The following is a 14,738-nucleotide window of genomic DNA, read 5'->3' on the forward strand; positions in this document are numbered from 1 at the left end:
GTTACCATCTGCCAGTGGGGACCACCCTTGTGGTCATAAGTTCATGTATGGTGTTTAGAAGATGTTTGTTTGGTCTCCTTGTTATTGCAGCATATGGTTTCCTGGGTTCCCGTGTGCTGTGTCCTTTGTGTTGTTGTGGACAGCAGCACTTGTACATGGGTTCTAGGTTGTGTGTCTGTGGCAGGTAGGTGTGGTACTAGTCTCACTTGCCTGTCATTGCCATATGTCTGTTTATGTTTCCCTTTCCATGTAGCTTGGCCAGTGGGACTCCTGTTCCTCCGTGTCTAGGAGGAACAGGTCGTCTTACCCTGCTCCTAGTTCAGGGCCACCCTGAGGGCTAGCAGGAATATCAGGTTCTGGAGTATGAGCCCTCCTACCATCAGGGTCGGCTCATACAGGCTAGGAGACAGGGTCAGAATTAGGGATTGTTTAGGAGGTGACCTGATCCCTGTCCTGGCCATGCTCTGACCATCCATCTTCTGATACCGCGCGGCTAAGGGTTTTCCCCATCCTCAGCCGTGACAGTACATTTCTCTAGTCTGCCCCTTAAGCAATGGCAATGGAGACTAAATAAAACCCTTGGATAAAAGTGAGGATGCGAAAGTTCTCCGGCTAAGGTATTTCCAGGAAAATGAAACCGCAGATATGTACCCACCAATGGTGTGGGAATCCCACAAAGCTGTGATGAGGGGGGGATTTATTGCACTCAGTAGCAAGGTTAAAAAAGATAGACAAAAAATGCTTCACCCACTGCTTACCAAGATATCCGCAATAGAGTCCCTTCACAAACGCTCCAAGGCTCTTAAAGGGGTTCTACAGTTTGTTTTAACTGATGATCTATCCTCTGGATAGATCAACAGCACCTGACAGGCGGGGGTCCGACACCCGCCGATTAGCTGTTTGAGAAGGCAGCGCTGCTCCAACAGCGCCGCGGCCTTCTCACTGTTTACCGCTGGCCCAGTGACGTCACTACTAGTATCAACTGACCTGGGCACGGCTAAGCTCCGTTCACTTGATCATCAGTTAAAACAAAATGCAGAACCCCTTTAAGGCTCAAGAGGACTTGAGAAGGCTGAGGAAAGAGCTGAAGGACCATCTTAATGTTTGTAGTGCCAGGGCACTACGAAGGGGGCATAATTTGCCTAATCTGTTTAGGGCACTTAAATACCTTGTCCGGGCCCTGGGCTGGCTGGAAATCTAGGTAAAAAAAAAAAAAGCAAAGCGACCAGGCATGGGTGAGATTGTGAAGAATTCTTGTTTGTATTTGAATTGATTTTTTTTCCTTTCTTGGCATCTTGATAGTTTGTTACCTATAGTAAAATTTTTAAACGGGTGGCCTAGATTCATAAAAAAATCTTCTGTCAATAAAACAAGGTTTGTTATTCTATTTATACAGAGCTACTTATTTTTCTTCTTGCCATTTGTATTGACACCCATGTATGAACATTCAGTACCATGAACCCAAACATGATCTTCTTAAAGAGGACCTGTCACCACAAAATGCAGTGCAATCTAAAAGCACAATGTTATAAAGCAGAATAAGCTGAGCAGATTGCTATATATTTGTGTGATAAAAGATTCAGTAAAACCTGTAATGAATACATTTATATATTAGCTTTTTTTTCTCTAGCCCTGTGAATACCTATCGATAAAGGAGGAAGAGGTTATCAGTGATTGATAACATTATGTGTATAACTGTACATAGAGAAGTAGTTGTCAATCACTGATAACCCCTCCCTCCTGTACCGATAGCTGTTCACAGGAAGTGAAAAAAGCAAAGTAATAAATGTATAAACTACAGGTTTTACTGAATCTTCTCCTACGATGATATACATCAATCTGCTCAACTTCTCCTGCTCTACAACATGCACTGCATTTTGTGGTGACATGTCCTTATTATAGAGGACCTTTCCCCACTCCTGACATTCCTGTTTTATTATTTCCATGCATTCCCTATGTAATAATTCTGAAACATCTATTCTTATGGCTCTATGTTGTGCCATTCCTTTATTATTTATACTAGAAGTTATGGATGAATTGCTATTAGCCTTCAGTAAGGGTACAGAGGGGAGGTAACCAGTTGGGGGGGGGGGGGGGGGTGTACCTGCACAGTCTGACTCTATCCAATCAGTGCTGCCATTTTCAGATTGTGCAGGGAGACCCCCCCCCCCCCCCCCCCCCGAACTGGTTACCTCCCCTCTGTACCCTTACTGAAGGCTAATAGCAATTCATTCATTACTTCTAGTATAATACAGGAATGGCCCAACATACAGACATAAGAATAGATGCTCCAGAATTGTTAGTATGAGCTATTAAATAGGCATGTCAGGAGTGGTGAAAGGTCCTCTTTAAGGAGTACATGAAGTTAAGCGCAAATATTTTGACCTTTTACCAAATACATGAGGGATTAAAGTTTTTGAACTTTCTTGAGTTAATATATTATTGTAAGGTTACATTATTCACATTTATACATTAACAGATCCACTGCTTATTATCCCCTTCTATAACCAGATTAAATGCTTGTAAGGTGGTACGGAAGTATGCCGCCACCTTACCATAGAACTGTTTTATGCATGACTTGTTTTATTGTTATTTTTAATATGTTGTGTAACATTAAAGGGAATCTGTCACCCCAATTTTGGGCTATTATCTACAGTAATAAATGAGTAGTACTGCAAATATTGAGTCTAGATCACAATTTTTTTTTTCCTACTGAAGTAAATGGGTACGACAGAGTTGCAATTGTAAAAATCACAATAAAAACACAATTAAAGAACCATATTATAATGGGCACACACTAGTCTGTAGCTTGAGTGAAGAGACATTCAAAAAGCATGCACATAGAGTTCTTTGAAATGATGTATAAAAAGTTCTTTAAGATAATACTTACGTATTAATACAAGTATTATCTTAAAGAACTTTTTATACATCAATTCAAGGAACTCTATGTGCATGCTTTTTGAATGTCTCTTCACTCAAACTACAGACTAGTGTGTGCCCATTATAATATGGTTCTTTAATTGTGTTTTTATTGTGATTTTTATAAGTGATTTTTTTATTGTGCTTTTTATTTTATTGTTATTAAGACATTGTGATCACTATATATACTACAATAGTGTAGCATTTATCCACACATTTAGAGTGCCAGTCCGTATTTCAAATCTATTTTCCAATACTTTTCTCTGTAAGGGTGAAACAGTTAATTGGACTAGAACACCTATTCCTTGATCACACAGGAGTGAGCTATTCCTATCATTCTTATCTAGAGTTGCAATTATACCTGCTCGCCTCCGCAATATCGACAGCGAGCAGGTTAGCAGAGCATATGAGCGCTGCAATATCTTCATACAGATGATCGTTTGGTGTGCTGGCAGTTGGCCCCCCACCGATCTAATTTTGATGAACTATCCTGAGGATAGATCATCAATATAACTAAAGTCGACAACTCCTTTAAGCCATAACAGGCCTTCCTGTAAGAAGTAGTAGCTATCTACTTAAGTGACCTGTCTGTCCAGTGCCACTCTGTAGGTACTGAATGTCGTGTAAGACAAGTGCTTCTTACTTTACCGGACATGTTTCCCAGTGTTTTTTGTTACACTGTCTTCCCAGTGTCAGAATGTGGTGCCATATACAGCTGCATGCAAATATTGGCCAACCCCATTCACAAATCCCTAAAACTTGCACCAACACACATTTATTTTCAGTAGCAGCCTTCTTCCTAACCTGCGCCTCAGACTGTTCTGGCTTCAAGGCCTTGTCCCTGTACCTAGAAGACATCTCAGCCTCCTGATGCATCTGTAATGATAAACTGGGTCGTTTGCTAATCTACCCAGCATTGTATATGATAACATAAGGGCTGAGACGCTGTAGACTAAATATCTGTATGTAGTGCAGTCTACTGTGCCATGTGCTTCATGTGCATGCGGTGGGGGACTATGGGGCCCACTTGCTTCTCAGTGGGACAGTCAGAGCGTGGCACAGACTATTCGCTGAGGGGCTGTGTCTGAACGTCTATAATGTTATGTGCATTGAACACTGTTGTCTTCCTGTCTGGTGGTTCTTCTCACAGTCCAATGCTTTCACAACTAGAATGAAAAAGAAGAAAATATTTGATAGTATTTGGAATTCTAAGCCAGCCGGTGGACTTTATACATGTTTGCTCTGCTTTGTTCAAGGCGGAATTTGAGCACCATGAACATTTATGTTCCAGACAGTTTTCTAGCAAATCACAATCCTAATCTAATTAGCTACTTTTCTGTCTCACAATGTGTACAGTACGTGGATGTCACAGAGAGGGGCTCCCTGCATGGGATTCACCTCTACGAGGCAGAACATAAGCTGCTAGTTGCTCTGATGGAGCTTGCCAATGGCAACCGTATGTAATACTACATTTGCTGTGCAGTGGCCGCTGATCATTTACATGTAGACCAGCTTCACAATCTTCATGAGACAATTTAATTGAACCGAAAAAAAAATGCACAGAAGTAACAATCTTTAACTTGACAACTCTATTTTTCGCGGACCCATTGACTTGAATGGGGCCTCGGACCGAAATTTGCGGACAATAATAGGACATGCACTACTTTTTTGCGGAACATAAATACAGAAACGGAATGCACACAGAGTACCTTGCGCTGTTTTTGCTGACCCATTGAAGTGAATGGTTCCGCATATGGTCCGCAAAAGAAACAGAACTGAAGCGGAAAGAAAACAACAATATCTAACATACTATATAATATAAAACACAAGTCAATACAGTCTTAAAATATACTGTAGTAGGTAGCTTGAGTAGTGTTGCTCAGCAAACCATGAATGTGTCAGAATCAACCTTTGTTATTCATTTATAACCTGCGTACCTTATTAATATAGACATTTTCTATGTGTCATCTATTAAAGATTAGGTTAGCTACTGTTTAAGTCAGAGGGTTAATAGTACTACAGGAAAGAACAATCATAAAACCTGTTTTGGGCCTAAAGTCGCAAAACCCGTTTTGCATCTTTTTTAATGCCATTTTGACTTTTTTAGTTGCAACTGCCATTTTATGCTACCCTCGTCAGGCTTACAAAAAGGGGGTGGGATGTGGGCAGAGCCAATGGCCTCAGTTCATGTATCATTATTTAAGCCAGAAACTGGTATAAATAATGACTAAAATCTACACCTGCTCTGAGCTTCCTTAGAATTTAGTTTGGCGTGCAGACTGCCAGAGGAGGCATGTAATTTATGACGAGGCCTGCGCCTTATCATAAATTACATGCCTCCTCTGGCAGTACAGGTCCTCTCAAGACTGACTTACTACATACCGGTCTTGAAGAATCAGGGCCTTTATCTGTCCATCTTATGACTTGTTTCCTGCATTTATCACTAGTTTTTTTATTCTGCAGGCCCTTTCTCTGATTGTCAGCTTTCCCTGATCTAGTAGGTGGAGACTAGGTGTTATGCTGTCTCCCATACACAGCTCACAGGAGATCCCGTTCCCATATCTCTCTCTAGCACACCCTCAGAAGCAGTAGCAGCATGGAGGATCTTATACAGCTGTAATAAGTGGGATAGCTGTGACTCAAACACAGGTGTGAACAGTGACATATTAAGGGCCTCTAGCAAAGATAATGGTGCAACTTGTGTTTTAAACCATATAATTGGCAATATGGAGCTTGGAATGCATATGCTATCTCCCACTTTAGTTTGCAGCCTAAAAACACCATGACCTACTTGGCTGCTACTGGCTACATACTGGGACTGGTGTCTGGGAACCCTTATTCTGGAGAAACGCTATGTGGACAAAAGTATTGGGACACACCTTGTAAACATTGAATGCAGGTGTTCCATACAGTCCCATTGCAACAGGTGTATAAAATCCAGCACCTAGCCATGCAGTCTGCCGTTACAAACATTTCTGAAAGAACAGGTTATTCTAGAGAGCTCAGTATAATAGGATGACACCATTGCAACAAGTCAGTTCATAAAATTTCTTCCGTTTTAATCAGTGCTCTGCACACCTCCTCTGACATTGACATCAGCAAACATGTACTGGGACTTTCAAGGCATGGGTTTCCATGACAGAGCAGATTAATGCAAACCTTACATGATATTGCACAATGCGAGGGATGTAAAACATGCTGGCACTGGACTTGGGAGAAGTTGAAATGTGTGCAAGTTCCATAAAGGTATGGTTGGGTGAATGTGGTGTGGAAGAACTTGACTGGCCCTCACAGAGCCCTGACCTCAACCCCACTGAAGGCTTTTGGGATGAACTAGAACAGAGATTGTGAGCCAGGTCCTGTCATCCAACATCAGAGTCTGACCTCAGAATTTTTTTTCTGGATAAATGGATAAAGATTCTCACAGACGCTCTCCAAAATCTTGTTGAAATACTTCCCAAAAGAGTGAAAGCTCAAAAGGGACAACAACTCCAAACTAATCCCTATGAATTTACACTGAGCAAAAATATAAACACAACACTTTCGGTTTTATTCCCATTTTGCATGAGCTGAACTCAAAGATCTGAAACATTTTCTACATACACAAAAGACCCATTACTCTCAAATATTGTTCACAAATCTGTCTAAATCTGTGTTAGTGAGCACTTCTCCTTTGCCGAGATAATCCATCCCACCTCACAGGTGTGGCATATCAAGGTGCTGATTAGACAGCATGAATATTGCACAGGTGTGCCTTAGACTGCCCACAATAAAACGCCACTCTGAAATGTGCACAGTTTTTCCTTACTGGGGGGGGTCAGAAAACCAGTCAGTATCTGGTGTGGCCACCATTTGCATCACGCAGTGCAACACATCTCCGTTGCATGGAGTTGATCAGGTTGTTGATTGTGGCCTGTGGAATATTGGTCCACTCCTCTTCAATAGCTGTATGAAGTTGCAGAATATTGGCAGGAACTGGAACACGCTGTCGTATACGCCGATCTAGAGCATCCCAAACATGCTCAATGGGTGACATGTCCAGTGAGTAGGCTGGCCATGCAAGAACTGGGATATTTTCAGCTTCCAGGAATTGTGAACAGATCCTTGCAATATGGGGCAATGCATTATCATGCTGCAACATGAGGTGATGGTCGTGGATGAATGGCACAACACTGGGCCTCAGGATCTCATCACGGTATCTCTGTGAATTCAAAATGCCATCAATAAAATGCATTTGTGTTTGTTGTCCATAACATTTGCCTGCCCATACCATAACCCCACCACTACCATGGGCCACTCGATCCACAACATTGACGTCAGCAAACCGCTCACCCACACAACGCCACATACGCGGACTCATCCATGAACATAACACCTCTCCAACGTGCCAGACGCCATCGAATGTGAGCATTTGCCCACTCAAGTCGGTTACGACGACGAACTGCAGTCGGTCCAGACCCCGATGAGGACGACGAGCATGGAGATGAGCTTCCCTGAGACGGTTTCTGACAGTTTGTGCAGAAATTCTTTGGTTATGCAAACCGATTGTTGCTGCAGCTGTCCTGGTGGCTGGTCTCAGACGATCATGGAGGTGAACATGCTGGATGTGGAGGTCCTGGGCTGGTGTGGTTACACGTGGTCTGCGGTTGTGAGGCAGGTTGGATGTACTGCCAAATTCTCTGAAATGCCTAAACAGTTATGGGCTTAGGCCTAGTTGACATCACGTTTAGCTTTCCGTTCTTCTGATCCGTCAGAAGAAGGGAGAGAGATAAAAAAAAAAACGTATCTTGTTGCATCAGTTGTCATCCGTTTGAGCCATTTCCATCTGAGTTCCGTTTTTTAGACAGGAAAAAAAAGTCCTGCATGCAGTATTTTTCTTTGCATCTAAAAAATGAATCTCAAATGGATGACAGCTGATGCAACAGGATCCATTTTTTTTGTAGGATCCTGTTTTATTTTCTCTCTCTCTCTCTCTTCTGAAGGATCAGAATAACAGAAAGCTAAACGGTGATGTGAACTTAGCCTTAATACTGTACAATGCCTAAAAACTGTGTCATGCAATATCTATGTAATACCATGAAAATTATCTAAGTGCTGCCGAACAAATAGCTATAGTACATACAGGGGAGAACTTATCAAAGTTGCTATGGCAGAAAAAGTTATACATTTTTGTGAAGTCATTTTTTCACACAAATTTGCAACGTTTTGCTATTTTACGCTATGTTCAACACTGTTCTGAAAATTTGGTGTGGCATGGGTGGAGCCTCTTAGGCCTCTTTCACACTTGCGTTGTCTGGATCCGGCGTGTACTCCACTTGCCGGAATTACACGCCGGATCCGGAAAAACGCAAGTGTACTGAAAGCATTTGAAGATGGATCCGTCTTCAAAATGCTTTCAGTGTTACTATGGCACCCAGGAAGCTATTAAAGTCCTGGTTGCCATAGTAGTAGTGGGGAGCGGGGGGGCGGTATACTTACCGTCCGTGCGGCTCCCGGGGCGCTCCAGAATGACGTCAGAGCGCCCCATGCGCATGGATGACGTGCCATGCGATCACGTGATCCATGCGCTTGGGGCGCCCTGACGTCACTCTGGAGCGCCCCGGGAGCCGCACGGATGGTAAGTATGCTGCTTCCCCGCTCCCCACTACACTTTACCATGGCTCCCAGGACTTTAGCGTCCCGGCAGCCATGATAACCATTGAGAAAAAGCTAAACGTCGGATCCGGCAATGCGCCGATTAGCTTAAGGCCGGATCCGGATCAAGGCCTTTCAATGGGCATTCATTCCGGATCCGGCCTTGCGGCAAGTCTTCAGGATTTTTGCCGGGAGCAAAAAGCGCAGCATGCTGCGGTATTTTCTCCGGCCAAAAAACGTTCCGTTCCGGAACTGAAGACATCCTGATGCATCCTGAACGGATTTCACTCCATTCAGAATGCATTAGGATAAAACTGATCAGGATTCTTCCGGCATAGAGCCCCGACGACGGAACTATATGCCGGAAGACAAGAACGCAAGTGTGAAAGAGCCCTTAATAAAGTAGGTGCATCTCACTTCAAAGAGTAACATATAATAATATCACCATACCATGTCTAGAAAATACCTCATACATAATAGAAATTTTGTATGTTTATATAGTTTTTTTTTTGTTATACCCACAGGTCAACATGGCACCATATTATCTCGGTTTTCTAGGACTCATCCTCCAATACAGCACTGCCATCTCGTAATGTAGTCCTGCCATGGATCTTTTCTTTAATAACTGTTAAATATAAATGTACAGTATACAATAAGACTCGGTTCACATCTTCATTAAAGATTTGGTTAGGAGCTTCTCTTGCAGATTCTATCATAAAAGCGAGACAAAATAGCAATACTATCAGGGAAGCATCTGGTTGGCTTCAGATATATTCTGCAGCTGGACAATGACTCCAAACATACAGTCACTGTCATTAGAAACGATCTCCAGTGTAAAGAAGAACAAAAAGTCCTGGAAGCAGGGCCAGCCTTTGGGGTGTGCGAGCTGTGCGGCCGCACAGGGCGCCATGGCAACAGGGGCGCCCGGCGGCCGACACAGCTCGCAGTCGGTCTCTTACAGCAGGCCGGCCCCGAGATTGTGTGAGGCGAGCCTGGCGAGCTGAGCCGCTGCCAGGTCAGGTTCCGGAGCGTGGAGGGGGAGCTTAGGGGCACAGGTGCAGTGTCCAAGTGCTGCGCCTTCACAGAGAGCCGCGGAAGGATCCTCTCAATGTGTGAGGGCGGCGGCCGGAGCTCTGTATACAGGGAGGGAGCAAAAGAATACAAATAGTGAGTACCTGATCTTATTGTTTTTTTGCTTTGGTTGACACTGGGTATGATTAGGGCAGGGGACTGGGTAAAGGTGACAGGGTATGATTAGGGTGGCAGGGGACTGGGCAAAGATGACAGGGTATGCCCCCCTTAATCATACCCAGTGTCACCCATAGCCAGTCCCCTGCCCCCCTTAATCATACCCTGTCACCTTTACCAAGTTCCCTGCCCCTTAATCATACCCAGTGTCACCCTTATCTAGTCCCCTTCCCCCTTAATTATACCCAGTGTCTGTCACCCTTAATTTAAGGGGGGTAGGGTCTAATTGAGGGGGCAGGGGACTGGGTAAGGGTGACACTGGGTATGATTAAGAAGGGCAGGGGACTGAGTAAAGGTGACAGGGTATGATTAAGGGGGGCAGGGGACTGGCTATGGGTGACACTGGGTATGATTGCACTTGTTTGCACTTGCACTTATCTGTTATCTGTAATCAATTTAAAAAAATGTTTGTTACAAAGATTGTTTTCCTTTTTGTGTATGTTTAGGTGAAACGGGGGGGGGGGGGGTGTCACAAGATTAGCTTGCACAGGGCGCCTGAACACCTAAGGCCAGCCCTGCCTGGAAGGATGTTATACAGTAGTCCTCATAGAACCCTAATTACATGAACAGAGACAGGATGGATTTGAGTCAAGGCTGTTGGGTGTTTTACAGACCGCAAATTGCGGATCCGCAAAACATGGATACCGACTGTGTGGATTCCGCATTTTGCAGAAAGGAATGGCCGGCCCCTAATAGAACACTTGTATCCTTGTCCATAATGTGGACAATAATAGAACATGGAACGGCCATGCGGACATGGAATGCACACAGAGTCATTTCTGTTTTTTTATGGCTTCATTGAAGTGAATGATTCCACATATGGGCCACAAAAACGGAACGGATACGGACAAAAACTATGTTTGTATACATGAGCCCGAAGTCTACATCCAGAGAAGATCTGAGGATAGTTCTCCAAGATGTTTGGAGCAACCTCCCTGCTGTGTTTCTTGAAGAACTGATGCTGTTTTGAAGGCAAAGGGTGGTCACACCAGATATTGATCTGATTTAAATTTATCTTTTGCTCATTTACTTGCTAATTTACTTGATTAAAATAAACTATTAAAGAGTCTGTCATTTATAGCTTCAACCATGTCTCACTGTAAGATATTCCAGTGTCTTTACCTCACTGTCCCTGCTCCCTGAAATGCCATGCCAGCTCACTTCATTGCCAGTCCCAGGCATGTGCCGTACACTACCCACTTTAGGCAGCTGCATGAATAAACTGAGTGTGCATGCCTGGGTCTAGCGGTGATAAGTGAGTGGGAGCAAGGAGCAGAGACAATGACATTAGGACACTGGGCTGTTTTAAAGTGAGGCCTGGGGCAGTCTCCAGAGGGCATGGTCACTTAAAACAATGGGAAACTCCCCTGGGCACTTGCAAATTCATTAGCATTGTGGTAATGGAAACAGTGCTGGAAGGCGTGTATGTCCCACTCAGGTACCTCAGCTGGGTGAGACAACTAATATCCGGAGAGCGGCAGTAGTCTCAGCAAAGCATAGTTTGCTGAGACAGTTTTGTTTATTAATTCTGGGCTGGATTTTATTTGGATTGGCAGATAGGACTGGAAGTGAGATCTGCAAAGCCACACCCTTACAGGACGGGTATTCCCTTCTACCGGAGGTAATCACAGGTGAGCCATATCTTTTTTGCCCCCTGGAGCACCCCATGCTGCTGTTCACTGCCTGCTGAAGATCGACTAGAATGGATAAGTACCTTATCATTATCAATGGTCCTTCTATGCGATGTTAGTTGTTCTGTTTTAATTCAGACAGTGCGGTGCCGCATGGAGGTGCCCCAGTTATTTTTGTTTTTCTTTATTTTTGTTGGTCTGACCATTTATATGGATTAAGTCCTGGTGCGGTCACTGTTTTGAAAAACCAGTTGCCATTTGATCTACAAGGCAACTTATTTTCTATACATTGTGTGTTTATCATAACCTATCATAATGTTACTGGTCTCCTGATGAACCATATAGTTGAGGGGAAACGCGTCGAGACCCTGTTTCAGAGCGCCACTTTGTAGGCATCTGTATAAGTTGTGACTCTGTTTTTTCATCCAGATATCTTTCTGGATTGTCCGATAGGACATTACTTGTTTGTATAGCGGATATCTCAGGACCCGGACATCCATATAGGTCTTTCTCTGAGATTAGGGCTTTCCAAGGACAATTAGGTTAGGCACGGGGACCATCAGGGATACATCTCCGGGCTGAGAATAACACAGGGACATCACAGGGATACATTTAGTGACCCATGTGTGTCTGGCCCCACCATATCACGAGATTGGCCCTCCTTGACCTGGTCCTTAACATGGCTCTATTTTTTCTGTGTATGTCTTCTGTTTGTCTATCAATCCCCAAGTGAGGGATCATATATGTGTATCTTTTAGCTGATTTTTGATTAAAAGTTAAATTTTAGGTAGTTGACTTCTGTGATAGTGTTCGTAATTACAACTACCAATTCAGTATTTACATAGGTTTAAAACCCCCCTAAAATAATCACAGGTGAGGCCTGCTGTATTCAGGCTGGCATAAAGCACCTTCCAGTATTTCAGTCTGGGTGGGAGAGTGTGATCCTGAAACAGAGACCTGCAAGGCTCTGTATGGTCTCAGCTAGCAGGGCTGAGGGGCCACGAGGCTGTGTAGCCGAATTTCTTCCCTGTGGGGAACTGTGCATGGTGTAGTCACAGCCTGGAGGCTGCTGGACAATTGGCTGAGAAAGCCGCACCTGAGACAGTGTGTGCTATGTAGGTGAGTCAGGGAGACATGTTATATGTATTAGTTAGAGCCTAGCCGGGCAAGTGTTTATTATTATGTGTGGATGTCACATGTGTTTAGGTGAAGCTGGAACTTCATTACCTATATTTGCTGACGTGCCATAATAAAGCACAGTTTGGCCCCTATATCCTGGTGTCCTGAAGAAGTATGTGGTTGCGACCCCCTGAAAGAAAGATGATCCCTTACAATTGGTGGAGGATGCGGGCAACAGCAAATGTCCATGCAAAAAGAGCACTCGGATGTTATCCATGCTAAAAAAAAGCTAAGCGTTGCTAGGGGCAACGGCATGGCAGAAGAAGCATGTGCTGCTGAATGCTGCTGTGTTTCTGTGTGGAGTTAAAGTAACGGAAGCCTGTTTATCCGGGGGAAATTGCTACACGTACTATTCTGAACATTTCTGCAGTGGTGCAAGTAAAATTGTGCGGTGATTTAAAGGGCCAGGAGCCCAAATTAAAGTGAACTGTGTTACTACCAGACTGCCTGTTGCTATGGGGTGGTTTGAGGATCTCACCGAGCAGCTGATGCAGGCCAATGCACAGAAAAAAAGAGTCTGCTGTGGCTGAAACAAGTATTGGTGGGAAAGTTGCCGACTTGAGGACTGTGACATGGATGAGTGGTTGGCCGTGGTTGGCCAGGAGAGTTAACAAAATATATGAAAGACACTGCGACTTGGTGATTGGAGGACTTCCACTGGGGGTCATTCTAGATTCCTACCAGCAAGTTTCTCGTGTCATGTCAGATGTCATAAAGGGGTAGTCAGAGACAGATACCACCGTGACTCTCACCTTTGCAACGGACTATATCTCTTTTAAATGGGAGATCTTGATGTTTGAGACCCTGAGAATGGAGTGTGAGTTGGGCAAGGACTTTACGTTATTTTGGCAGCTGTGAAGCGGAGAAAATGTTTCAAGTTGTGCGGCCGGAGTTCCCGAGGAAAAGATGATGTGTGCAGTTGCCAAGGGCAACCAACGGGAGCAACCTGAGATGGAGAGCAATTCAGCTCTCAGGAGTTCATATGTTCCCTGCCAGTGTGAAACGCGTCGAGACCCTGTTTCAGAGCGCCACTTTGTAGGCATCTGTATAAGTTGTGACTCTGTTTTTTCATCCAGATATCTTTCTGGATTGTCCGATAGGACATTACTTGTTTGTATAGCGGATATCTCAGGACCCGGACATCCATATGGGTCTTTCTCTGAGATTAGGGCTTTCCAAGGACAATTAGGTTAGGCACGGGGACCATCAGGGATACATCTCCGGGCTGAGAATAACACAGGGACATCACAGGGATACATTTAGTGACCCATGTGTGTCTGGCCCCACCATATCACGAGATTGGCCCTCCTTGACCTGGTCCTTAACATGGCTCTATTTTTTCTGTGTATGTCTTCTGTTTGTCTATCAATCCCCAAGTGAGGGATCATATATGTGTATCTTTTAGCTGATTTTTGATTAAAAGTTAAATTTTAGGTAGTTGACTTCTGTGATAGTGTTCGTAATTACAACTACCAATTCAGTATTTACATAGGTTTAAAACCCCCCTAAAGTGTGTATCGAGTCCTAGAGAGGATGTGCGGAGGTGCTGTAATGCTGTTGCTAGAAGCAACCACGACCATGAGGAGGCGGCAGGAGATCGTGGCACCAAGATCCAAGAGGTGGATGAGGACCTTGGTGGAGAGGTTCCTGGAGCACCCTCATCGCTCGGGACTGATGACGTCAATGGGTAAGATTGTTCTGAATTTTGCTTGTATGGCCGATAAAGTGACAGTGAGCCTGCAGCAGTTGCTACCTGCTGGGCCGGTAGGACTAGAGACTGTGCCAACAGTGTGCAACAATATGGTGAACGGCAGTCCAGTCCCAGCGTCGGTGGACGCAGGGAGCCAGGTGAGCCTGGTGTCTGCCAGCTTGGTAGCTGGGGATTGTGTGATGGACAAAATATTAAGGGTGAGGGACACTCATGCGGACAGCAAGGACTATCCGGGGCCTCTCACTGAGTGTGAGACTCCCGTGAGAACTGGGACTTATGTACTCGATGTTACAAATACGCTAAATCATGATGAAATGATGGGCCATTATTTCCCCTTGCTTTTTCGACTTGTGGGGGAGTAGAAACACTTCTGCAGTGTCTCAGGGGGCATGTCTCAGGAGGAAGCGTAGGCGAAA

The sequence above is a fragment of the Bufo gargarizans genome, chromosome 1 (genome assembly GCF_014858855.1).
Source record: "Bufo gargarizans isolate SCDJY-AF-19 chromosome 1, ASM1485885v1, whole genome shotgun sequence".
Classification (NCBI taxonomy): domain Eukaryota; kingdom Metazoa; phylum Chordata; class Amphibia; order Anura; family Bufonidae; genus Bufo; species Bufo gargarizans.